Source organism: Odontesthes bonariensis, chromosome 11 (genome assembly GCF_027942865.1).
Source record: "Odontesthes bonariensis isolate fOdoBon6 chromosome 11, fOdoBon6.hap1, whole genome shotgun sequence".
NCBI lineage: Eukaryota > Metazoa > Chordata > Actinopteri > Atheriniformes > Atherinopsidae > Odontesthes > Odontesthes bonariensis.
The window spans coordinates 27,238,379-27,264,701 of record NC_134516.1 but is presented as its reverse complement, the minus strand read 5'-3'; the positions used below and the strand labels follow the sequence as shown (position 1 = coordinate 27,264,701).

At 42.0% G+C, this 26,323-nt stretch overlaps 11 non-coding genes across 11 annotated transcripts; 10 read left to right on the top strand and 1 right to left on the bottom strand.

The window, feature by feature from the left end:
• Positions 1-3,769: 3,769 nt before the first annotated feature.
• On the top strand, positions 3,770-3,842 carry trnav-aac (transfer RNA valine (anticodon AAC)). Its single transcript has one exon. It is a non-coding gene; the product is annotated as a tRNA-Val (tRNA).
• Positions 3,843-9,182: 5,340 nt separating this feature from the next.
• trnav-aac (transfer RNA valine (anticodon AAC)) lies at positions 9,183-9,255 on the top strand. The gene has a single exon. It is a non-coding gene; the product is annotated as a tRNA-Val (tRNA).
• A 1,289-nt stretch (positions 9,256-10,544) lies between these two features.
• Positions 10,545-10,617, top strand: trnav-cac (transfer RNA valine (anticodon CAC)). The gene has a single exon. It is a non-coding gene; the product is annotated as a tRNA-Val (tRNA).
• Positions 10,618-11,471: 854 nt separating this feature from the next.
• On the top strand, positions 11,472-11,544 carry trnav-aac (transfer RNA valine (anticodon AAC)). The gene has a single exon. It is a non-coding gene; the product is annotated as a tRNA-Val (tRNA).
• A 439-nt stretch (positions 11,545-11,983) lies between these two features.
• On the top strand, positions 11,984-12,055 carry trnaq-cug (transfer RNA glutamine (anticodon CUG)). The gene has a single exon. It is a non-coding gene; the product is annotated as a tRNA-Gln (tRNA).
• Positions 12,056-15,312: 3,257 nt separating this feature from the next.
• On the top strand, positions 15,313-15,394 carry trnas-uga (transfer RNA serine (anticodon UGA)). The gene has a single exon. It is a non-coding gene; the product is annotated as a tRNA-Ser (tRNA).
• A 304-nt stretch (positions 15,395-15,698) lies between these two features.
• On the top strand, positions 15,699-15,780 carry trnas-aga (transfer RNA serine (anticodon AGA)). The gene has a single exon. It is a non-coding gene; the product is annotated as a tRNA-Ser (tRNA).
• Positions 15,781-16,085: 305 nt separating this feature from the next.
• Positions 16,086-16,167, top strand: trnas-aga (transfer RNA serine (anticodon AGA)). The gene has a single exon. It is a non-coding gene; the product is annotated as a tRNA-Ser (tRNA).
• A 304-nt stretch (positions 16,168-16,471) lies between these two features.
• trnas-uga (transfer RNA serine (anticodon UGA)) lies at positions 16,472-16,553 on the top strand. The gene has a single exon. It is a non-coding gene; the product is annotated as a tRNA-Ser (tRNA).
• Positions 16,554-16,856: 303 nt separating this feature from the next.
• Positions 16,857-16,938, top strand: trnas-uga (transfer RNA serine (anticodon UGA)). Its single transcript has one exon. It is a non-coding gene; the product is annotated as a tRNA-Ser (tRNA).
• Positions 16,939-23,096: 6,158 nt separating this feature from the next.
• On the bottom strand, positions 23,097-23,168 carry trnaq-cug (transfer RNA glutamine (anticodon CUG)). Its single transcript has one exon. It is a non-coding gene; the product is annotated as a tRNA-Gln (tRNA).
• Positions 23,169-26,323: the final 3,155 nt, after the last annotated feature.

Here is a 26,323-nt window from a genome sequence, read left to right as displayed (position 1 = left end):
TTAAAGGTACATACTCCTAAACAAACTTGTGATTTCTTGGCTGCGTTATACGGTAGAGGCTTGTATCCACTGATCACAAAGCCGAGCAGAGGAGCCACAGATAGTGCAACATTAACTGACAACATTTTTACACATTCCTTGGACACTGGTATAAATAGTGGTTTGGTAATAAGTGATGTGAGTGATCATTTAGCTGTATTTGCAACATTTAATGATCAGCTACAGAGGAAGAAAACAGAAAAGCGTAGATATGAAAGGGTAAGGACTGTTAAAGCAATTAATGCTTCAGAAATGAGCTTTAAAACAAGAGTGGAATGAGTTTCATACAGATGAAGTAAACACTGCAGACAATTCATTCTTCAACTGTTATTTATCTCTCTATGATAAACACTGTCCAACAGGTTTATGTTCACATAAGCATAGTTATGCTGAGAAACCTCGGATAACAAAGGCATTAAAAAATGCATGTAAGAAGAAAAATAAACTTTATGGAGACTTCATCAAAACTAGAACAGAGGTTGCTGAAAAACGCTGAGATGCACAAAAACAGGCTGACCAACATGTTGAGGCAAGCAAAGAAGCAACATTATGATAAAATGTTACAAATAAATCAAAATAATATGAAGCGCACATGGAACATCCTAAATAATGTAATGGTGAATAAGCCTTATCACCAGATCAACCTAAGTGTTTCATAAAGGACAATAAGGTGTTTGGCAATCTGACTGAAGTGGCTGATGAATGTAACTCTTTTTTTTTGTGAATGTTGACCGAGCTCGGCAAAGGAAATTACAAATAAACATGGAGATACAGGAAGTGGCTAGAAAGGAGAAAGTAAGGTGATGCCGTCAATGTTTCTTGGTGGACTAAGTGAAATGGCGTAAATCTGGTGTCTTTTCAGCCGTGCATGTGTTTAAAATGCTTGTTGCAGTGGATGCAGTGATAGGGCCGATCGTCCGTGTTGCACTGTGTGTGTCTGTTCAGTGTTCTGACACAATCAAATGCTTTAGAGCAAACGGGGCACACTTTGAGGGCTTTCTTGGCCACGTTTTGAACAGGTGCAGATGGGCTCTCCTCAGACGTCCCAGGAGGTGTTTCTAAATGAGCTTCCTTTGTGTCGCTGTCACAGTTCTGAGCGTCAGCGCCTGCCAGAATCTGCTCCAGCCTCTTGCTCTGCAGTGTGTCCTTAAAACATCTGAGGAAACTGGACAAGTGGAGGACAAAAGAAGAAGTGTCAGACCTAAAAAACTATCTACAGAAGATGAACAATATCTGAAAGTGATGTCCTTAAGAAAGAGGAAAAAATCCAGCAAAGACCTGACACAGGAGCTGAGAGATGCATCTGGACCTTCAGCTGATCCATCGGCTGTTGTTTCCAAGTGCTTGTTAAAATGATTATTTAAGATAGTAATTAAGTGTTTTTTAGGCGATGTGAAAACCGTTTGCTGTGACTTTCAAATCTGCTTCAGAAACTGGACGTGTTTCTTCAGATAAACTCCTGACCAGCTGTGAAAAAGCAGTGAAAATGTCTGGCCTGTATAAACTTTGTGATGTCATACAAGATCAGAGATGACATCGATTGTGATGTCACTACAGTGATGACATCACAGCTTTGTGAAGGCTTCTGTTCTGTCTCTTCTGGTCTGTGGTTCCAACCACAGATTCTGGATGGAAGTGAAGTCCGGATTCCAGAATGTTGATTTGTGTTCTCTGTTAATCTCTGGACGACTTCAGCTGATTACTTCCTGTCACTGTCACGTTGGAAGGTCCACTTCTGCCAGTTTTTCAGCAGCCACTATCATGTTTTCCACCAGCAGTGTTTCCCAAGACAGAATAATGTCAGTTTGTTTAAAATGTTGCCAAAATAAACTATTACAATTACAACAAATGTCATCTCAGGGCACTTCAGTAATAAAGTCCAATTCAGGCCGATTAGAGTTCAATTCATTGTAATTATAATCCAATTCATTAAATTCAGAATGAATCCAATTCATTCATACAGAGCAATTCAAAAACTATTTCCTCACTAAGGAAACCAACAGATGGCACCGAACGTGCACTATTTCTAATTAGATAGAACTTTTTAATAGTTCTAAGATCATATCTTTCTGGTTTTATTTGCATTTTACAAAGAGTCCCGAGTAATTATGAAAGTGGGGTTTTAATTTGAAGAAAAATCCTCAAAATAAAGTGATTTTTAGGAGTATGCAGGGATTCATTTCCATCTAATGAACAGGTCAGTTATATTAAACAGTGGGCCGTGTGAGCAGCAATCAGGGGAGTAAGGAGTTCACAGATCATAGACAGAGGCAACCGTCCAACTATTCAAAGCTTTTAAAATGAGTAATAAAATCTGACAGGTAACCAGGGAAGGAAGGACAAGAGGCAGGGAGGTGGGCAGCCACTGTGTGGCCTGGTGTGGGAATAATCACCTCAGCTGCTGATTTTAGGAGGAGCACCAATAAGCCAAACAGCGTCTCCATCCCAGGAGAAGAGGTGGCTGAGGAACACCTGGGAGTTTACCTGTTGCATATCTCTTATAAGTCTGTGGTGCAGAGTGCATCTTTCTTCAGCACCATCTGCTGTGGCAGCAGCATCAGAGCCAGCGACTCAAAGAAACTGAGCAAACTGCTAAAGAAGGCTGGCTCTGACCTGGGGACTGCTTTGGAGCTGTGTTTGAGGAGCACTCACTTCTTTTTTTTTTTTTAAACCCCTTGTCCTGTCCAGCATTATGGCAGCAGAATTGTAATCTGAATACCGTTCATGCCAAACACATTTGCTATACCAAGGGAAGGTTTATGAATGTAAAGCTCCCCTTGATGCCCATCAACTCCTTATTTTTATTTATTTATTTTTGTTACAATACTTAACATGATGTGATAGTGTGATAGTGCCGAACCGGACTGGGGGACAGAGAGAGAGGGAGAGCGAAGAAGGGAAAAAAAGGAACAGAAATATGAAGAAACAAACATAGAAAACAATGCAAAATCAGACAACAAGCTGCTACACCTGTAAAAGCAAAACTGAAGACAATCCAAGGCTTTTTTGAGGATTCCAGCCTTAGAGGCACCAGGAGAACCTGTAAACAGATAAGCAGAGAACAAACAAACAAAAAAGCACAAGCAGCAGCAATCACATGGCAACCTTCCATCAAGGAATCGAACCCTGTTCCTCCGCTTGACAGGCGGATTCTAACCTTTGACCAGCAAAGATACAGAATGTGTTGCTTGACTGTTGTGCGAATTCTGAGAATACAAGTTGTAAGAGTATCACTGAAAAATTGTCAAAAAAAATCACGTCCTTAAAATCCTTCCATTGTCGAGCATTTGCATGACTGAGAGCGTAAATTGACTGTGGAAGGGGTTCCATGGTGTAAAGGTCAGCACTCTGGACTCTGAATCCAGTGATCTGAGTTCAAATCTCGGTGGAACCTTCAGGTGTGTGCTGTCATGGTTGTGTTCTGGAAAGAAGATGAGTTGAGTAGGCTAGTCAGTTGTGAAATGACACCAGAGTGCACAATTCCAGCTGAGAGGATCTGTGGTATGTGACGTCACACCTCTGTGTTGCTAGTTGAATCTTTTTTGGTTTCCTCTTGCATATTCATTTACGATGCTTCTATTTATCCATGCTCTCCCACAGGAGAGTGTTACAATCCCACTTCTGACTCAATTTGTTGCGACTCCAAAATCACTTTCCGCGAGCAACAAAATTTGGGAAAATTTACCTCATTGTTTGTCTTTCGGAACACTAGTGAATAGGCATGGTGCCAGTTTCCGTAGTGTAGTGGTTATCACATTCGCCTAACACGCGAGAGGTCCTCAGTTCGAAACTGGGCGGAAACATTACTTGCTCCTCCTTTATTTATTTCATCCTTGTGTGAAGATGTATGACTGCACGTTAATGATAGCAACATCAACATATTCATAATTATGGATAGGAGGGGAGCCTCATCTGCTATTCTTGACATGTAAAGTCAATTTTTTCAGGTTTTAAAAAGATTTTCCGATGCTGTTGTTTGAAACGGACTTTGGCGAATACCTAGCTGCTGAGCGAAAATGGCAGCCTTCCGTCAAGGAATCGAACCCTGTTCCTCCGCTTGACAGGCGGATTCTAACCTTTGACCATTGAAGAAGATACAGAATGTGTTGCTTGACTGTCGTGCCAATTCTGAGAATACAAGCTGTAAGAGTATCACTGAAAAATTGACAGAAAAACACGTTGCTAAAACCATTTCATTGTCAAGCATTTGCATGACTGAGAGCGTAAATTGACTGTGGAAGGGGTTCCATGGTGTAAAGGTCAGCACTCTGGACTCTGAATCCAGTGATCCGAGTTCAAATCTCAGTGGAACCTTCAGGTGTGTGCTGTCATGGTTGTGTTCTGGAAAGAAGATGAGTTGAGTAGACCAGTCAGTTGTCAAATGACACTAGATTGCACAATTGATCAATTCCAGCTGAGGGGATCTTTGGTATGTGATGTCACACCTCTGTGTTGCTAGTTGAATCTTTTTTGGTTTCCTCTTGCATATTCATTTACCATGCTTCTATTTATCCATGCTCTCCCACAGGATTCAATTCAATTCAATTCAATTCAATTCATTTTTATTTATATAGCGCCAAATACAACAAATGTCATCTCAAGGCACTTAGATAGTAAGTCCAATTCAAGCCAATTGGAATTCAATTAATTAATAATAATCATAATTCATAAAATAATCCAATTCGTTCATATAGAGCCAATTCAAAAACAATTTCCTAGCTAAGAAAACCAACAGATTGCACTGAAAACTTTTTGTTTTTTCGGTCCAATCTCCCGGCCTGAGCGTGCCTGAGGCGACTGTGGAGAGAAACGACTCCCTTTTAACAGGAAGAAACCTCTGGCAGAACCAGACTCAGGAAGGGTGGCCATCCGCCTCGACCAGCTGGGGTTTGAGAAGACAGAAAGGGGGGAGGGGGCCGCGGCGGCGGCACTGTAACACCATTCAAAGGATATCTGTTGGAACAAGGAAACACGAGTTAATGACCACAATAATGTCACATATACATAAAGAGAGTAAAGTGAGGAAAGGTGTGACAGATGAGGCCCCCCAGCAGTCTAGGCCTATAGCAGCTTAACTATAGCCTGGTTTATAGTCGGTAACGCAAGACGCAAAGCAAGACGCAAGAAGAAACGCAAGCCCTTGCGCGGTTGCAAGCCCCCCATTGCGAGCTTGCGTGTGTCACCTCAATTTTCTAAACTTCACGCAAGAAAAGACGCAAGCCTACTACTTGAAAACGGCATACTCATCGATCAGACAGTATGCAGAGCGTTTACACACAGTGCACTTCACTCCTGCCCGAGCCGAAATCAGCCAGCCTGAAAAGCTGATTTCCCTTAAGCTATAAACTCTGTAAATATATAACTTTAGCAACATTTGAAACATTTTCAGGCGAGAAAGTAGTCGTTTAGACCCCCAAGGTGTTTAAAATCTGACAAAATACCGACTATTTACAAGAAGAAGAAGCATGAATCACTTGAAGAGGTCCTGGTGGTGAATTTCCTTTCATCATGTCATTGAAAAAACCCGCTACTCCGCCTACTCTCCTGGCAGTGAATCGCCATGCAGCACACGCAAGCGCCGGCAAAGCTAAATGAAGTATAAACGTCTCGAGCCATTAACATAAACGCAAGAAGAAAGCGCAAGGGCAGTAAAAAGAAGTATAACTCAGCCTTAACCCTTTATACCCCGTAGCGGCCGCGGCCAGCCGTGCTGCAGTACCCCACAACGGCCGCGGCCGGCCGGTGTTATGTCATTGATGAATACAAGTCACCAGATGCTTTCAAAAGCTAAAATACAATAAATACAAAAAAAAATCAGACCCTCTTCGTTGTTTTTTCATTATCAAAAGCATATGTTTGTATTAAATTATTTCTAGATATTGTCATGTTTTAAAAATTTTGAGGGATTTCTCTTGGCCGCAGTTGAGACTGATATGAGAGCGGAGGTTCTGCGTTTGGGCGCAGCTTCACTAGCCGGCAAATTGTGCTATCTACTGTAGTTATTTGAAATGTTTCTCAAATTGCCCATTTCTTTCGGAATTCTCAAGAATCTGGAGCATTGTTGTAAAATTCTGTTGGGGTCTAGAGGGTTAAGGGATGTTTCAGGATTACCTGAGCCATCCCTATTCAAGGTAAACACAAGAAACTTGTGCTAACGAAAAAAATAAAAATAAATAAAGGACCAGACTCAGTGAGTAATTCCCTATACTCCCTATATAGATCCATATATAGAACCATCTTTTACAGCCACAAGCTACCTCAGCCTCTCACCAACTGCACACCAGTCACAGCGGGGTGGGGATGCAAACCCTGGTTCGGGTATGGGGAGAAATAAAAAAGGTAAGATACGCGGGAATGGGATTCAAACCCTGGTTCGGGTAGGGGTTAATGAAAGTATAGAAGGTGCCAGAGGTGGAGGCAGGACAAGACACACTAGCAGATTCAGCAGACAAACTCACCTAAACAGCCCTACAATCACTAAAAAATACCAGCAAAAACAAAGCCATACAACTCACTCTCACCAACTGCACACCAGTCACAGCGGGGTGGGGATGCAAACCCTGGTTCGGGTAGGGGGAGAAATAAAAGAGGTAAGATAGGCGGGAATGGGATTCAAACCCCGGTTCGGGTAGGGGGTAATGAAAGTATAGAGGGTGCCAGAGGTGGAGGCAGGACAAGACACACTAGCAGACACACTATCAGATTCAACAGACCTAACTATAAGCTTTATAAAAAAGGAAGGTTTTAAGCCTGGTCTTAAAAGTGGAAAGGGTGTCTGCTTCCCGGACATTTACTGGCAGCTTATTCCACAAGAGAGGGGCCTGATAACTGAAGGCTCTGCCTTCCATTCTACTTTTAGAAACTCTGGGAACCTCAAGTAAATCTGCAGTTTGGGAACGAAGTGCTCTGTTAGGAAAATATCTTACAATGAGATCTTTAAGATATGATGGAGCTCGGTCATTAAGAGCTTTATATGTAAGGAGAAGAATCTTAAATTCTATTCTGAATTTAACAGGGAGCCAATGAAGAGAAGCTAAAACTGGAGAAATATGATCTCTCCTGTTAGTTCTCATCAAAACTGTGGCTGCAGCATTTTGGATCAACTGAAGGCTTTTCAGAGAATATGTGGGACAGCCCAATAATAAAGAATTACAGTAGTCCAATCTTGAAGTAACAAATGCATGGACTAGTTTTTCTGCATCACTCTGAGACAAGATGTTCCTGATTTTAACAATATTACGAAGATGAAAGAAGGCAGTCCTAGAAACCTGTTTTATATGTCAGTCAAATGATAAGTTCTGGTCAAAAATAACTACAAGGTTCCTCACTGTAGAACTAGAAGCCAAGGAAATACCATCTAGAGTAACTATATAGCTAGACAATTTCTCCCTGAAACGCTCAGGTCCAAAGATAACGACTTCAGTTTTGTCTGAATTTAGAAGCAGACAGTTCTGAGTCATTCAGGTCTTTATGTCTTTAAGACATGCTTGTAGTCTTACCAACCTATTGGGTGCATCTGGTTTCATAGATAAGTACAGCTGAGTATCATCAGCATAGCAATGGAAATTTATGCCATGCTGTCTAATAATGTTACTTGATGGAAGCATGTATAAAGTGAAAAGAATCGGTCCAAGCACAGAACCCTGGGGAACTCCATGACTTAATCTGGTGTGTGAGGAAGATTCTTCATTTACAAGAACAAACTGAAATTTATCAGATAAATATAATGACTTAAACCAGCCTAATGCAGTTCCTTTAATCCCAATAACATGTTCAAGTCTGTGTAATAAGATACTGTGATCGACCGTATCAAAAGCAGCACTGAGATCCAACAGGACAAGCACAGATACAAGTCCGCTATCAGAGGCTAAGAGGAGATCATTGGTAACTTTCAGCAGTGCAGTTTCTGTGCTATGATGCACTCTGAATCCTGACTGAAACTCTTCAAACAGATTATTTCTGTGTAAATGATCACAAAGCTGAGCTGCAACTATTTTTTCAAGAACTTTAGACATAAAAGGGAGATTGAATATAGGTCTGTAATGAGCCAACACTTCTGGATCAAGAGTAGGTTTTTTAAGTAAAGGTTTAATTACAGCAGTGTGTTACAATCCCACTTCTGACTCAGTTTGTTGCAACTCCACAAACTCTTTCCGCGAGCAACAAAATTTGGGAAAACTTACCTCATTCTTTGGCTTCCGGAACAATAGTGAATAGGCATGGCGCAGGTTTCCGTAGTGCAGTGGTTATCACATTCGCCTAACACGCGAAAGGTCCTCAGTTTGAAACTGGGCGGAAATATTACTTGCTCCTCCATTATTTATTTCATCCTTGTGTGAAGATGTATGACTGCACGTTAATGATAGCAACATCAACACTCATAATTATGGATAGGAGGGGAGCCTCATCTGCTATTCTTGACATGTAAAGTCAATTTTTGCAGGTTTTTAAAAGATTTTCTGATGCTATGGTGTGAAACAGACTTTGGCAAACCCCTAGCTGCTGAGCGAAAATGGCAGCCTTCCGTCAAGGAATCGAACCCTGTTCCTCCGCTTGACAGGCGGATTCTAACCTTTGACCAGCGAAGATACAGAATGTGTTGCTTGACTGTCGTGCCAATTCTGAGAATACAAGCTGTAAGAGTATCACTGAAAAATTGACAAAAAAACACGTTCCTAAAACCCTTTCATTGTCAAGCATTTGCATAACTGAGAGCGTAAATTGACTGTGGAAGGGGTTCCATGGTATAAAGGTCAGCACTCTGGACTCTGAATCCAGTGATCCAAGTTTAAATCTCGGTGGAACCTTCAGGTGTGTGCTGTCATGGTTGCGTTCTGGAAAGAAGATGAGTTGAGTAGGCTAGTCAGTTGTGAAATGACACCAGAGTGCACAATTCCAGCTGAGAGGATCTGTGGTATGTGACTTCACACCTCTGTGTTGCTAGTTGAATCTTTTTTGGTTTCCTCTTGCATATTCATTTACGATGCTTCTATCTATCCATGCTCTCCCAAAGGAGTGTGTTACAATCCCACTTCTGACTCCATTTGTTGCGACTCCACAAACTCTTTCCGCAAGCAACAAAATTTGGGAAAACTTACTTCATTCTTTGGCTTCCGGAACACTAGTGCATAAGCATGGTTCCAGTTTCCGTAGTGTAGTGGTTATCACGTTCGCCTAACACGCGAAAGGTCCTCAGTTCGAAACTGGGCGGAAACATTACTTGCTCCTCCATTATTTATTTCACCCTTGTGTGAAGATGTATGACTGCACGTTAATGATAGCAACATCAACATATTCATAATTATGGAAAGGAGGGGAGCCTCATCTGCTATTCTTGACCCCGTAGCGGCCGCGGCCGGCCGTGCTGCAGTACCCCACAACGGCCGCGGCCGGCCGGTGTTATGTCATTGATGAATACAAGTCACCAGATGCTTTCAAAAGCTAAAATACAATAAATAATAAAAAAAATCAGACCCTCTTCGTTGTTTTTTCATTATCAAAAGCATATGTTTGTATTAAATTATTTCTAGATATTGTCATGTTTTAAAAATTTTGAGGGATTTCTCTTGGCCTCAGTTGAGACTGATATGAGAGCGGAGGTTCTGCGTTTGGGCGCAGCTTCACTAGCCGGCAAATTGTGCTATCTACTGTAGTTATTTGAAATGTTTCTCAAATTGCCCATTTCTTTCGGAATTCTCAAGAATCTGGAGCATTGTTGTAAAATTCTGTAGGGGTCTAGAGGGTTAAGGGATGTTTCAGGATTACCTGAGCCATCCCTATTCAAGGTAAACACAAGAAACTTGTGCTAACGAAAAAAATAAAAATAAATAAAGGACCAGACTCAGTGAGTAATTCCCTATACTCCCTATATAGATCCATATATAGAACCATCTTTTACAGCCACAAGCTACCTCAGCCTCTCACCAACTGCACACCAGTCACAGCGGTGCGGGGATGCAAACCCTGGTTCGGGTATGGGGAGAAATAAAAAAGGTAAGATACGCGGGAATGGGATTCAAACCCTGGTTCGGGTAGGGGGTAATGAAAGTATAGAAGGTGCCAGAGGTGGAGGCAGGACAAGACACACTAGCAGATTCAGCAGACAAACTCAAAGGTCAGCACTCTGGACTCTGAATCCAGTGATCCGAGTTCAAATCTCGGTGGAACCTTCAGGTGTGTGCTGTCATGGTTGTGTTCTGGAAAGAAGATGAGTTGAGTAGGCTAGTCAGTTGTGAAATGACACCAGAGTGCACAATTCCAGCTGAGAGGATCTGTGGTATGTGATGTCACACCTCTGTGTTGCTAGTTGAATCTTTTTTGGTTTCCTCTTGCATATTCATTTACGATGCTTCTATCTATCCATGCTCTCCCAAAGGAGTGTGTTACAATGCCACTTCTGACTCAATTTGTTGCGACTCCACAAACTCTTTCCGCGAGCAACAAAATTTGGGAAAACTTACCTCATTCTTTGGCTTCCCAAACACTAGTTCATAGGCATGGCTTCAGTTTGCGTAGTGTAGTGGTTATCACGTTCGCCTCACACGCGAAAGGTCCTCAGTTCGAAACTGGGCGGAAACATTGCTTGCTCCTCCATTATTTATTTCATCCTTGTGTGAAGATGTATGACTGCATGTTAATGATAGCAACATCAACATATTCATAATTATGGATAGGAGGGGAGCCTCATCTGCTATTCTTGACATGTAAAGTACATTTTTTCAGGTTTTAAAAAGATTTTCCGATGCTGTTGTTTGAAACTGACTTTGGCAAACCCCTAGCTGCTGAGCGAAAATGGCAGCCTTCCGTCAAGGAATCGAACCCTGTTCCTCCGCTTGACAGGCGGATTCTAACCTTTGACCAGCAAAGATACAGAATGTGTTGCTTGACTGTCGTGCCAATTCTGAGAATACAAGCTGTAAGAGTATCACTGAAAAATTGACAAAAAAAATCACGTCGCTAAAATCCTTTCATTGTGAAGCATTTGCATGACTGAGAGCGTAAATTGACTGTGGAAGGGGTTCCATGGTGTAAAGGTCAGCGCTCTGGACTCTGAATCCAGTGATCCGAGTTCAAATCACGGTGGAACCTTCAGGTGTGTGCTGTCATGGTTGTGTTCTGGAAAGAAGATGAGTTGAGTAGACCAGTCAGTTGTCACATGACACTAGATTGCACGATTGATCAATTCCAGCTGAGGGGATCTGTGGTATATGACATCACACCTCTGTGTTGCTAGTTGAATCTTTTTTGGTTTCCTCTTGCATATTCATTTACGATGCTTCTATCTATCCATGCTCTCCCAGAGGAGTGTGTTACAATCACACTTCTGACTCAATTTGTTGCGACTCCACAAACTCTTTCCGCGAGCAACAAAATTTGGGAAAACGTACCTCATTCTTTGTCTTCCGGAACACTAGTGAATAGGCATGGTTCCAGTTTCCGTAGTGTAGTGGTTATCACATTTGCCTAACACGCGAAAGGTCCTCAGTTCGAAACTGGGCGGAAACATTACTTGCTCCTCCTTTATTTATTTCATCCTTGTTTGAAGATGTATGACTGCACAATAATGATAGCAACATCAACATATTCATAATTATGGATAGGAGGGGAGCCTCATCTGCTATTCTTGACATGTAAAGTCAATTTTTGCAGGTTTTCAAAAGATTTTCTCATGCTATGGTGTGAAACGGACTTTGGCTAATACCTAGCTGCTGAGCGAAAATGGCAGCCTTCGGTAAAGGAATCGAACCCTGTTCCTCCGCTTGACAGGTGGATTCTAACCTTTGACCATTGAAGAAGATACAGAATGTGTTGCTTGACTGTCGTGCGAATTCTGAGAATACAAACTGTAAGAGTATCACTGAAAAATTGTCAAAAAAACATGTTGCTAAAACCATTTCATTGTCAAGCATTTGCATGACTGAGAGCGTAAATTGACTGTGGAAGGGGTTCCATGGTGTAAAGGTCAGCACTCTGGACTCTGAATCCAGTGATCCGAGTTCAAATCTCGGTGGAACCTTCAGGTGTGTGCTGTCCAGGGGCGTATCTAGACATTTTGGGGCCCTAGGCAAAATATAGACATCGGGCCCTCATTTTTTAAATACACACATAAAACAAATTACCATCCCAATACCCTTACTTTAAATTGAGATTAAAGAATCGCAATAAACCAATACTGCAGATTTCTCCAGCATTTGCCAAAATTAGATGTTTATTATTCAGATCAAACGAGAGAGAGAGCACGAGAGAGAGAGAGATTAGAATTTCCATGACACAAGTAAACTACATGTGAAAATCAAATAATGTTTTCACTGCCAGAGATACAAAATGTTCTTTTGCTTAACAGAACTAAAATACAAAATGGACATGAGTAAAACCACCATTTACATTTACCAATGAAAGGACCAACGAAAAGATTTTTTGTGTGGACAGGAATAACAGTGGTTCAGTGTTTGCTTTGAAAGCAAAATCAAGCCATAGGAATGATTTAGAAATTTGAGGACTTCCCAGCACTTTACAAAATTCCAGCATTATCCTAGAAGTAAAGCCCTCCCTCAAAGGCCTGCCTGCCAAAGTATTTTGTGAGTGCATGTGTACAGAATAACAACAATATATCAACATAGTAAATTGGGGATTTTTTAAAAGGCTTAGACAGGCTGGATATAGATAGTTAGAGCAAGCAACCTCTCCCCACACCCCTCTCTCTCTCTCTCTCTCTCTCGTGCCGGCGCAGTCCAAACGCGCATGGTGCACGAGTTATTGTATTGCCTGCACGCTCTCACTCGCATTGAAAAAAAAAAAACAAAAAAAAACAAACACTCCCTCGCACTGGGATGGCAGACCCCTTTTCAGGGGTGGCGGCTGCCACCCCGTGCCGCCCTGGTAGTTTCGCGCGTCTGAGAGTTTCTCACAGTCTGTTACTCCGGTAACTGACCGAGAGGTTAAGTTACCTCTCTTTGTGAAACAGGCTAGAGTTAGCCCTCTTTCTCGGGGTTGAGTTACCTCCCTTTGTGAAACGGAAAACTCAGGGTTTCCCTCATTTCAGGGTTAACCAACTCAGAGTTTTCACTAAACCTGCTTCGTGAAACGGACCTCTGATCAATCATGGTGCATTATAAATAAATATAGCTTTAGAAATAAATATCCAAGTCAAGTATGTTTTGTCTCTTTCTCTCTTTCTCCCTATCTTCTTTTTCTCTGTCTGTATCCCTGTTACTCTTCATCTGTGTCCCTGGTTTGCCATCAAGCTCCTCTGCTTCACACCTGTCTCACTCATCTCTTCTTCATGTGCTTTTCCTGCCCTTTATCAGGTCTCACTCTCTCATTTTTTCAGCAGTGCATCTGCAATTCTTTTGTTCTCTGTCCGTTACTTTCTTTTAGCATTACCACTATCATAACTCCGCTTCATTTTTCACCGAGTCACACACAGTTCCCTCGCTTTGATTTGAAATCATGTTATGTCGCACATTGCTACGTCATCATATTCTGGACTAGTCCAATGCACAATGGATGGGGGCATGTGTGCTTGGACAATTATTATTTAGGCATTAGTTCGGTGTTATGCTGATATGTCTGGGTTTTTTTTCATAGAAAAATGTTTTTTTACTTTACATAAGTAACAAATTAACATTGGTTTTTTTGTGTATTTACTTTGGCTGGGACGGTCAGATTTGGGGGCCCCTATGAAAGACAGATTTGGTTGGGGCCCTAGGCAAATGCCTAGGTTTGCCTAATGGGAGTTACGCCACTGGTAGTGACATTCTTAACACAGCCATGATGTTAAAAGTGGTTATCAATAGAGGTTCTGTGGCTCACCTTGTGATAGGCGCCGATAGATCTCTGAGTTCCGAAACACTCGGGAGTCGTGGACCGAGCCGGGCCACTTTGCCACAACATTACTGATCAAATAGTCAGCATTGCAGACCATCTGAAATGATAAGATGTTAAACCAATTAATGCACATCACAGGCAATGTACAGTGTTCATTAATTAACTTTATCAAAAGTCATGTTCACCTGTACATTGATGCTGTGGAAGTTTTTCCTTTTCACAAAATCCCCCTCATGGCCACCTGAGAGGGATTTTATTTTGATATGTGTGCAGTCCACTGCATCAATGACAATGGGGAAACCTGTAATACGATGCAATGAGTATCTTACTCTGAATGTTAACATTGTAATTGTAACTGTAATTTAAAAAAAAAAAAAATTCTTACCTGCAATCCTATAGAACTTGATGTCACAGAGTCTTCTATGCCCAGGGAAGGAGATGAAGATGCTTTATTTGCGTTTTTTATTTCACTGCTAAAACAGTACAGGCAATGTGTGGGCGGGCACATTCTTAATAAAAAGTTGCTGCCATGTCCATTTTGGTTGCTTGCTTGTGCTTGACTCAGAGCGCGGATCTCGAAAACACATGAGAAGCTATACAGAATCATACGCGGCGGACAGCACAGCTTTATGCCAATTACGCACACAGGCTCCACACCTCCACACACGCATCGCGTCTGCAATCATAACTCATCAGGGGAAATCACATTTTGCCAATATTTTAGAGACCCCCCAACATTTCCCAAATCATGTTTTCAGGGGGGTCTCTTGTCAGTTTCAGGGGGTCTCGGATCCCCCGAGTCCGCCGTAGTTCGAACACTGCCTAATTGTGATAATTTCAGTGGAGTGGTGAGTGTGATTTGTGCACTACTTACGCATTCAGGCGGTCAGCAATGGTTTGCCACGCTTGCTCCCTTTGTTTTTTAACTGTGGCAGTATTTCCTTTTTGTTTTATTTTCTCCGTCACCTCTTCATATACTTCCATTAATAATTATTGCTCATGCTGGGGAGAAATACGCCACCCTTGTTGCCATGGTGAATCATTGAATCTATGATCGATCGTGGGGTCTATTTAAGAAAGCCGTGTGCAGCACTTATCCAGGATCGCTTTCAGCTGGCTTAATGAATCCCTGTCTGCTCATCCTGGATTGGCCTTTGTGCAACCAACTAAGCCTGGGCGCACATGTTTTGGATTACTTGAACCTGGCTAAGTAATTCATCCTGGATGTCTAAATCCTAATTTTGTGCAACGCGCCCCTGCACAGATTGATCTCTAAAGACACAACTCCTTCCTCTCACATATTTCGAAGACTGACCATTTCTAACAAACAAACAAAAAAGCTTTTTCTTGATCGTCATATCTTAGGTCTCTCTCAGGAGTTGAAGTCCTTCATGAAAATGATGATTTGTAACAGTTGAACGTCAAAGATGAACAAACATGTATGTCGTTGTCGTGGCCGAGAGGTTAAGGCGATGGATTTGAAATCCATTGGGGTCTCCCTGCGTAGGTTCGAGTCCTGCAGACGACGATAACATTGTTGACTCCGGGTTATGAAAAGGTAACCTGGAAAGAAGCACAAGGTCCTTTGAAAATTTGATGAAACAAAAGAGAGGGCAGACGTGTCTTTGATCACATGAACTTCTGCACAGATTGATCTCTGAAGACACAGCTCCTTCCTCTGACCCAATTTGAAAGATTGACCATTTCTAACAAACAAACAAAAAAGCTTTTTCTTGATCGCCATAACTTAGGTCTGTCTCAGGAGTTGAATTCCTCCATGAAAATGATGATTTGTAACCGTTGAATGTCAAAGGTGAACACAAGTTTATGTTGTTGTCGTGGCCGAGAGGTTAAGGCGATGGATTAGAAATCCATTGGGGTCTCCCCGCGCAGGTTAGAGTCCTGCCGACAACGATAACATTATTGACTCAGGGTTGCTTAAAGTTAACCCCGGAAAGAAGCACAAGTTCCTTGGACCATTTGATTAAACAAAACAAAGGCCAGATAACATGTTGATCACATGAACTCCTGCACAGATTGATCTCTGAAGACACAGCTTCTTCCTCTGACCCATTTTGAAAGATTGACCATTTCTAACAAACAAACAAAAAAGCTTTTTCTTGATCGCCATAACTTAGGTCTGTCTCAGGAGTTGAAGTCCTCCATGAAATTGATAATTTGTAACCATTGAATGTCAAAGGTGAACATGAGTGTATGTCGTTGTCGTGGCCGAGAGGTTAAGGCGATGGATTAGAAATCCATTGGGGTCTCCCCGCGTAGGTTCAAATCCTGCCGACAACGATAACATTATTGACTCAGGGTTGCGAAAAGTTAACCTGGAAAGAAGCACAAGTTCCTTGGACCATTTGATGAAACAAAACAAAGACCAGATAGCATTTTGATCACATGAACTTCTGCACAGATTGATTTCTGAAGACACAACTCCTCCCTCTGACCCATTTCGAAAGATTGACCATTTCTAACAAACAAACAAAAAAGCTTTTTCTTTATCGTCATAACTTAGGTCTGTCTCAGGAGTTGAAGTCCTTCATGAAAATGATGATTTGTAACCGTTGAATGTCAAAGATGAGCACTAGTGTATGTCGTTGTCGTGGCCGAGAGGTTAAGGCGATGGATTTGAAATCCATTGGGGTCTCCCCGCGTAGGTTCGAGTCCTGCCGACAACGATAACATTATTGACTCAGGGTTGCGAAAAGTTAATCTGGAAAGAAGCACAAGTCCTTTGACCATTTGATGAAACGAAACAGAGGGCAGACGTGTCTTTGATCACATGAACTTCTGCACAGATTGATCTCTGAAGACAAAGCTCCTTCCTCTGACCCATTTTGAAAGATTGACCATTTCTAACAAACAAACAAAAAAGCTTTGTCTTGATCGCCATAACTTAGGTGTGTCTCAGGAGTTGAAGTCCTTCATGAAAATGATGATTTGTAACCGATGAATGTCAAAGGTGAACATAAGTGTATGTCGTTGTCGTGGCCGAGAGGTTAAGGCGATGGATTTGAAATTCATTAGGGTCTCCCCGCGTAGGTTCAAATCCTGCCGACAACGATAACATTATTGACTCAGGGTTACGAAAAGTTAGCCTGGAAAGAAGCACAAGTTCCTTAGACTATTTGATGAAACAAAACAGAGGGCAGACGTGTCTTTGATCACATGAACTTCTGCACAGATTGATCTCTGAAGACACAGCTCCTTCCTCTGACCCATTTTGAAAGACTGACCATTTCTAACAAACAAACAAAAAAGCTTTTTCTTGTTAGCCATAACTTAGGTCTGTCTCAGGAGTTGAAGTCCTTCATGAAAATGATAATTTGTAACCGTTGAATGTCAAAGGTGAACATGAGTGTATGTCGTTGTCGTGGCCGAGAGGTTAAGGCGATGGATTTGAAATCCATTAGCGTCTCCCAGTGTAGGTTCAAATCCTGCCGAGAACGATAACTTTACTAACTCAGGGTTGCGAAAAGTTAACCTGGAAAGAAGCACAAGTTCCTTGGACCATTTGATTAAACAAAACATAGGGCAGATGTGTCGTTGATCACATGAACTCTTGCACAGATTGATCTCTGAAGACACAGCTCCTTCCTCTGACCCATTTTGAAAGATTTACCATTTCTAACAAACAAACAAAAAAGCTTTGTCTTGATCGCCATAACTTAGGTGTGTCTCAGGAGTTGAAGTCCTTCATGAAAATGATGATTTGTAACCGATGAATGTCAAAGGTGAACATAAGTGTATGTCGTTGTCGTGGCCGAGAGGTTAAGGCGATGGATTAGAAATCCATTGGGGTCTTCCGCGTAGGTTTAAATCCTGCCAACATCGATAACATTATTGACTCAGAGTTGCGAAAAGTTAACCTGGAAAGAAGCACAAGTTCTTTGACCATTTGATGAAACGAAACAGAGGGCAGACGTGTCTTTGATCACATGAACTCCTGCACAGATTGATCTCTGAAGACACTGCTTCTTCCTCTGACCCATTTTGAAATATTGACCATTTCTAACAAACAAACAAAAAAGCTTTTTCTTGATCGCCATAACTTAGGTCTGTCTCAGGAGTTGAAGTCCTTCATGAAAATAATGATTTGTAACCGTTGAATGTCAAAGGTGAACATAAGTGTATGTCGTTGTCGTGGCCGAGAGGTTAAGGCGATGGATTAGAAATCCATTAGCGTCTCCCAGTGTAGGTTCAAATCCTGCCGAGAACGATAACATTATTGACTCAGAGTTGCGAAAAGTTAACCTGGAAAGAAGCACAAGTTCATTAGACTATTTGATGAAACAAACCAGAGGGCAGACGTGTCTTTGATCACATGAACTTCTGCACAGACTGATCTCTGAAGACACAGCTCCTTCCTCTGACCCATTTTGAAAGACTGACCATTTCTAACAAACAAACAAAAAAGCTTTTTCTTGTTAGCCATAACTTAGGTCTGTCTCAGGAGTTGAAGTCCTTCATGAAAATGATAATTTGTAACCGTTGAATGTCAAAGGTGAACAGGAGTGTATGTCGTTGTCGTGGCCGAGAGGTTAAGGGGATGGATTTGAAATCCATTGGTGTCTCCCCGCGTAGGTTCAGGTCCTGCCGACAAAGATAACATTATTGACTCAGGGTTGCGAAAAGTTAACCTGGAAAGAAGCACAAGTTCCTTGGACCATTTGATTAAACAAAACAAAGACCAGATAGCATTTTGATCACATGAACTTCTGCACAGATTGATCTCTGAAGACACAGCTCCTTCCTCTGACCCATTTTGAAAGATTGACCATTTCTAACAAACAAACAAAAAAGCTTTTTCTTTATCGTCATAACTTAGGTCTGTCTCAGGAGTTGAAGTCCTTCATGAAAATGATGATTTGTAACCGTTGAATGTCAAAGATGAACATACATGTATGTCGTTGTCGTGGCCGAGAGGTTAAGGGGATGGATTAGAAATCCATTGGGGTCTCCCCGCGCAGGTTAGAGTCCTGCCGACAACGATAACATTATTGACTCAGGGTTGCTTAAAGTTAACCCCGGAAAGAAGCACAAGTTCCTTGGACCATTTGATTAAACAAAACAAAGGCCAGATCACATGTTGATCACATGAACTCCTGCACAGATTGATCTCTGAAGACACAGTTCCTTCTTCTGACCCATTTTGAAAGACTGACCATTTCTAACAAACAAAAAATAAGCTTTTTCTTGATCGCCATATCTTAAGTCTTTCTCAGGAGTTGAATTCCTTCATGAAAATGATGATTTGTAACCGTTGAATGTCAAAGGTGAACACTAGTGTATGTCGTTGTCGTGGCTGAGAGGTTAAGGGGATGGATTAGAAATCCATTGGGGTCTCCCCGCGTAGGTTTAAATGCTGCCGACAACGATAACACTATTGACTCAGGGTTGCGAAAAGGTAACTTCAGACTTTTGCTGCACAACGCCTCTTGGTGTAAAATGCAGTGAAAGTTCCAGAATACCTGGTCTGGGTTAGCCTCTCGTACCTTTTCTCTCAACTTGACGACAACTCCGGCCTTTCTTCCTACCATGGAAGGTGCACCATCCGTAGCCACACTGACAGCGCGACTCCAGTCCACCTCCAGATTGTCAAGGGCCCCGACAAGGCTAACAAACACGTCGTTAGCTGTAATCGTGTCTGTCATGGGTACCACGGAAACAAACTCCTCCGTGACATTCAAGGCAGCATCCACTCCGCGAATAAATATCGCCAACTGAGCCGTATCAGTCACATCAGTGCTCTCGTCAAGAGCAATGGAGAACGCGACGAAGGATTTAATCTTTTCTTTAAGTTGGCTATGCAAGTCGCTGGAGAGCTCTTCCACTCTCTTGGTCACTGTAGGTCGGGATAAGCTGATGTTCGCAAGAGCTTGTCGATTTTCTGGACACACTAGCTCGGCTGCCTTTATCATGCACGAATTCGCCCTCAGAGAAAGGCTTGGAAGCTTTGGCTATCTCCCATGCGATGACATAGCTCGCCTTCACTGCCCATAAACATGAAATAAAATGTTAAGTTAGTATTGAGAATGAGGAGTCCCGGTCGGCCATGTTGGCAGGAGACGCTGTTGGTTGCCAGGGGCAACGCCATCAGAACTTAACGGAGGCGCGCCGAGACAGAAATCCCCATTCGAAAACAGCTGCAGTTAACGTAAAAATAAGAATTTGAGAAGATATACAATTAAAACGAACCTTCATATGTCTCTCGGCATTTCGAGAAAGCCGCTTGCTGTTTTTGGAGGGATGAGGCTAGCTCGTTGAGCTTTTGTGTGCTACGTTGCCCTGTGTAGTCGTTTTACTTCTCCTGATGGGTCTCGTAATGTCGTCTGATGTTGTACTCCTTTGGCACAGCCACTTGTTGCGAACAAATTAAACACACTGGTTTGCCGCTCACTTCCCAAAAGAAATACTTTTCTTTCCATCTCTCCTGAAAGATTCTACATTCAGAGTCAACCTTACGCTATTTAGACAACATCCTTCCTGACTGATGTCGCTCGACTCGTCAGTTAGTACCTTGGACAGTGCACGCGCTGCCGGTCTCTGTTGCAGCGCGTGCACTGGTCTCTGTCCAAGGTACTGAGACCGGCACGAGCGAGGGACAAACTGTTGGATTACATGGAAATTAATTAAATGAATATTATACTTAAAACCATTAACACTCTGGGGTCTAATGCCCACCGGTGGGCATTTTTGACACATCTCCAAAAACACATCTGTAACTCTGTGAGTTTTTGTCATTCAAACATATAAGTGACACCATTAAAAACCTTGAAACTTCTAGTTTTCAAATATATATATTTTAAAAATAAATTATATAGCTGGCCCTTTTTAAAGAGAGTGAACAGAAATCTTTGGATTTTCTGTAGTCGCAGACTGCAGCAGCTTCCTCTGCCACACCCATTGCTATTCACATGTAAAGTACCAGGTGATTGAGTGACTATTCACAGGTGAGAACACGCCCCATTCAGCCAGCATGTGGGGGAAGGCAGCAATGTCCTGCCAGTGACAGACAATTATCACATGGAGAGTGACAGGGGGGTGGGGGGAATCAGGGGTGTTACACACCCATCTAATTAGTATTCAACTAACAGAGACACTGACTGGAGTTACAAAAACTTTTTTACAGTTTGTGTGAAAACAACAAAACATTTCTGACTGCACTTTTTACTTTTATGCAGCCAACACTTTTGTTTACAAGGTTCAACCTTCAAAAGTCTTGGCTAGATTTATTTATAGTGCGTTTTCTTGCACTGTTTGAAGACCTCTAAAACTTGTTTTTTTGTACAGTTGTGTTTCCCCTCAATTTAAATAAAACTTGTTTGTATTACATTCACTTCACTCTCATATTGTTTTTTGTTAGGTTTTTCAGAATACAACCATATGTGTCACTTTTGCATAGATGTTTACAGTTGCTTGAAATACTTGAAAATGTCAAGGTGATGACAACTGCCTCAAAGTCTCTGAAAAGGCCTTGGACACAAGGGGGTTAAGGATCAAAAAACAAAACTAGATTTAAATTTGTTGATAATAGTATTATTTATTTAAAAAAAAAAAAAAACTTCTCAACCACTGATGTAACCGGGCCGGTTCCAGCCCGCGGGCCGTTACCATGGCATCAGTGTCATAGACCAATTCTAACTTGTTTAAAGAGGTAAAATATGTCTCCTTTAATACTCATAAAAGCTGCCATTTTCGCTCAGCAGCTAGGGATTCGCCAAAGTCCGTTTCACACCATAGCATCAGAAAATCTTTTGAAAACCTGCAAAAATTGACTTTACATGTCAAGAATAGCAGATGAGGCTCCCCTCCTATCCATAATTATGAATATGTTGATGTTGCTATCATTAACGTGCAGTCATACATCTTCACACAAGAATGAAATAAATAAAGGAGGAGCAAGTAATGTTTCCACCCAGTTTCGAACTGAGGACCTTTCGCATGTTAGGCGAACGTAATAACCAATACACTACGCAAACTGGCGTCATGCCTATTCACTAGTGTTCCGGAAGCCAAAGAATGAGGTAAGTTTTCCCAAATTTCGTTGCTCGCAGAAAGAGTTTGTGGAGTCGCAACAAATTGAGTCAGAAGTGGGATTGTAACACACTCCTCTGGGAGAGCATGGATAAATACAAGCATGGTAAATGAATATGCAAGAAGAAACCAAAAAAGATTCAACTAGCAACACAGAGGTGTGACATCACATACCATAGATCCTCTCAGCTGGAATCGTGCAATCTGGTGTCATTTCACAACTGACTAGCATACTCAACACATCTTCTTTCCAGAACACAACCATGACAGCACACACCTGAAGGTTCCTCTGTGATTTGAACTGGGATCACTGGATTCAGAGTCCAGAGGGCTGACCTTTACACCATGGAACCCCTTCCACAGTCAATTTACGCTCTCATTCATGCAAATGCTTGACACTGAAAGGGTTTTAGCAACGTGTTTTTTTGTCAATTTTTCAGTGATACTCTTACAGCTTGTATTCTCAGAATTTGCACGACAGTCAAGCAACACATTCTGTATCTTCTTCAATGGTCAAAGGTTAGAATCCGCCTGTCAAGCGGAGGAACAGGGTTCGATTCCTTGATGGAAGGCTGCCATTTTCGCTCAGCAGCTAGGGATTTGCCAAAGTCCGTTTCAAACAACAGCATCGGAAAATCTTTTTAAAACCTGAAAAAATTGACTTTACACGTCAAGAATAGCAGATGAGGCTCCCCTCCTATCCATAATTATGAATATGTTGATGTTGCTATCATTAACGTGCAGTCATACATCTTCACACAAGGGTGAAATAAATAAAGGAGGAGCAAGTAATGTTTCCGCCCAGTTTCGAACTGAGGACCTTTTGCGTGTGAGGCCAACTTGATAACCACTACACTACTGAAACTGTAACCATGTCCATTCACTAGTGTTACGGAAGCCAAAGAATGAGATAAGCTTTCCCAAATTTTGTTTCAACAAATTGAGTCAGAAGTGGGATTGTAACACACTCCTGTGGGAGAGCATGGATAAATAGAAGCATCGTAAATGAATATGCAAGAGGAAACCAAAAAAGATTCAAATAGCAACACAGAGGTGTGACGTCACATAGCACAGATCCTCTCAGCTGGAATTGATCAAGCGTTCACTCTGGTGTCATTTCACAACTGACTAGCCTACTCAACTCATCTTCTTTCCAGAACACAACCATGACAGCACACACCTGAAGGTTCCACCGAGATTTGAACTCGGATCACTGGATTCAGAGTCCAGAGTGCTGACCTTTACACCATGGAACCCCTTCCACAGTCAATTTACGCTCTCAGTCATCCAAATGCTTGACAATTCGCTGGTCAATGGTTAGAATCCGCCTGTCAAGCGGAGGAACAGGGTTCGATTCCTTGATGGAAGGTTGCCATGTGATTGCTGCTGCTTGTGCTTTTTTGTTTGTGTGTTTGTTCTCTGCTTGTCTGCTTACAGGTGCTCCTGGTGCCTCTAAGGCTGGATTCCCCACAAAAGCCTTGGATTGTCTTCAGTTTTGCTTTTACAGGTGTAGCAGCTGGTTGTCTGATTTTTCATTGTTTTCTATGTTTGTCTCTTCATATTTCTGTTCCTTTTTTTCCCTTCTTCGCTCTCCCTCTCTCTCTGTTCCCCGGTCCGGTTCGGCACTATCACACTATCACATCATGTTAAGTATTGTAACAAAAATAAATAAATAAATAAGGAGCTGATGGGCATCAAGGGGAGCTTTACATTCATAAAGCTTCCCTTGGTATAGCAAATGTGTTTGGCATAAACGGTATTCAGATTACAATTCTGCTGCCATAATGCTGGACAGGACAAGGGGTTTAAAAAGAAAAAAAGAAGTGAGTGCTCATCAAACACAGCTCCAAAGCAGTCCCCAGGTCAGAGCCAGCCTTCTTTAGCAGTTTGCTCAGTTTCTTTGAGTCGCTGGCTCTGATGCTGCTGCCACAGCAGATGCTGCTGAAGAAAGATGCACTCTGCACCACAGACTTATAAGAGATATGCAACAGGTAAACTCCCAGGTGTTCCTCAGCCACCTCTTCTCCTGGGATGGAGATGCTGTTTGGCTTATTGGTGCTCCTCCTAAAATCAGCAGCTGAGGTGATTATTCCCACACCAGGCCACACAGTGGCTGCCCACCTCCCTGCCTCTTGTCCTTCCTTCCCTGGTTACCTGTCAGATTTTATTACTCATTTTAAAAGCTTTGAATAGTTGGACGGTTGCCTCTGTCTATGATCTGTGAACTCCTTACTCCCCTGATTGCTGCTCACACGGCCCACTGTTTAATATAACTGACCTGTTCATTAGATGGAAATGAATCCCTGCATACTCCTAAAAATCACTTTATTTTGAGGCTTTTTCTTCAAATTAAAACCCCACTTTCATAATTACTCGGGACTCTTTGTAAAATGCAAATAAAACCAGAAAGATATGATCTTAGAACTATTAAAAAGTTCTATCTAATTAGAAATAGTGCAAGTTCGGTGCCATCTGTTGGTTTCCTTAGCGAGGAAATAGTTTTTGAATTGCTCTGTATGAATGAATTGGATTCATTCTGAATTGAATGAATTGGATTATAATTACAATGAATTGAACTCCAATTGGCCTGAATTGGACTTTATTATTGAAGTGCCCTGAGATGACATTTGTTGTAATTGTAATCGTTTATTTTGGCAACATTTTAAACAAACTGACATTATTCTGTCTTGGGAAACACTGCTGGTGGAAAACATGATACTGGCTGCTGAAAAACTGGCAGAAGTGGACCTTCCAACGTGACAGTGACAGGAAGTAATCAGCTGAAGTCGTCCAGAGATTAACAGAGAACACAAATCAACATTCTGGAATCCGGACTTCACTTCCATCCAGAATCTGTGGTTGGAACCACAGACCAGAAGAGACAGAACAGAAGCCTTCACAAAGCTGTGATGTCATCACTGTAGTGACATCACAATCGATGTCATCTCTGATCTTGTTTGACATCACAAAGTTTATACAGGCCAGACATTTTCACTGCTTTTTCACAGCTGGTCAGGAGTTTATCTGAAGAAACACGTCCAGTTTTTGAAGCATATTTGAAAGTCACAGCAAACGGTTTTCACATCGCCTAAAAAACACTTAATTACTATCTTAAATAGTCATTTTAACAAGCACTTAGAAACAACGCTTACTGTTTCCCTTCCTTAAAGCTATGGTAGGTAATCCTAAAGAGCTAGCAAGATTCGAAAGTGTCCCCTCCTCTAAGCTCCATCCCCCCCCCCCCCCATTCCGTCAGTGCTTCATCCAAAGCCGGTAGAACCGCATGCGCACATGGAGCAGGGAGCCGGCAGAGGGGGGCGTAGGCAGAAAGCAGAGGCATCTGATTGTTTTTTTGTAGGCGACCAATCCGAGACGCTGATCGCGGATTGGTCAGCTTTTTCTCAGTCCTGCAGCTGCCACAGAGGTCTGATTATTTTTGTCCCTTTTTCTAAATACATCTTGTATAGATTTCTCTCAGGATAGACGGACCATTTCACCCAGTATTACAAAATGTGTTTCTGAACAGGATTACCAACCATGTCTTTAAGAACGGCTTCTTGACAGCCACCCTTCCAGGGAGCCCATCTCTGATGAGGCTCGGGCCAACAGCCGATGGATCAGCTGAAGGTCCAGATGCATCTCTCAGCTCCTGTGTCAGGTCCTTGCTGGATTTTTTCCTCTTTCTTCAGGACATCACTTTACGCGTCCAGTACGCGTCCGCCCTGAAGGAGCACCAGGAGAACCTCGTGGAAATGAGGGACCTCATGAAATGTGACGACTGCGGGAAGGAATTCAAGAGCATGACGATGCTCAACGTGCACCAGAGGATTCACGAGCCGCTGTACTGAGTTACATTCATCAGCCGCTTCAGTCAGATTGCCAAACACCTTATTGTCCTTTATGAAACACTTAGGTTGATCTGGTGATAAGGCTTATTCACCATTACATTATTTAGGATGTTCCATGGGCGCTTCATATTATTTGGATTTATTTATAACATTTTATCATAATGTTGCTTCTTTGCTTGCCTCAACATGTTGGTCAGCCTGTTTTTGTACATCTCAGCGTTTTTCAGCAACCTCTGTTCTAGTTTTGATGAAGTCTCCATAAAGTTTATTTTTCTTCTTACATGCATTTTTTAATCCCTTTGTTATCCGAGGTTTCTCAGCATAACAATGCTTATGTGAACATAAAACTGTTGGACAGTGTTTATCATAGAGAGATAAATAACAGTTGAAGAATGAATTGTCTGCAGTGTTTACTTCATCTGTATGAAACTCATTCCACTCTTGTTTTAAAGCTCATTTCTGAAGCATTAATTGCTTTAACAGTCCTTACCCTTTCATATCTACGCTTTTCTGTTTTCTTCCTCTGTAGCTGATCATTAAATGTTGCAAATACAGCTAAATGA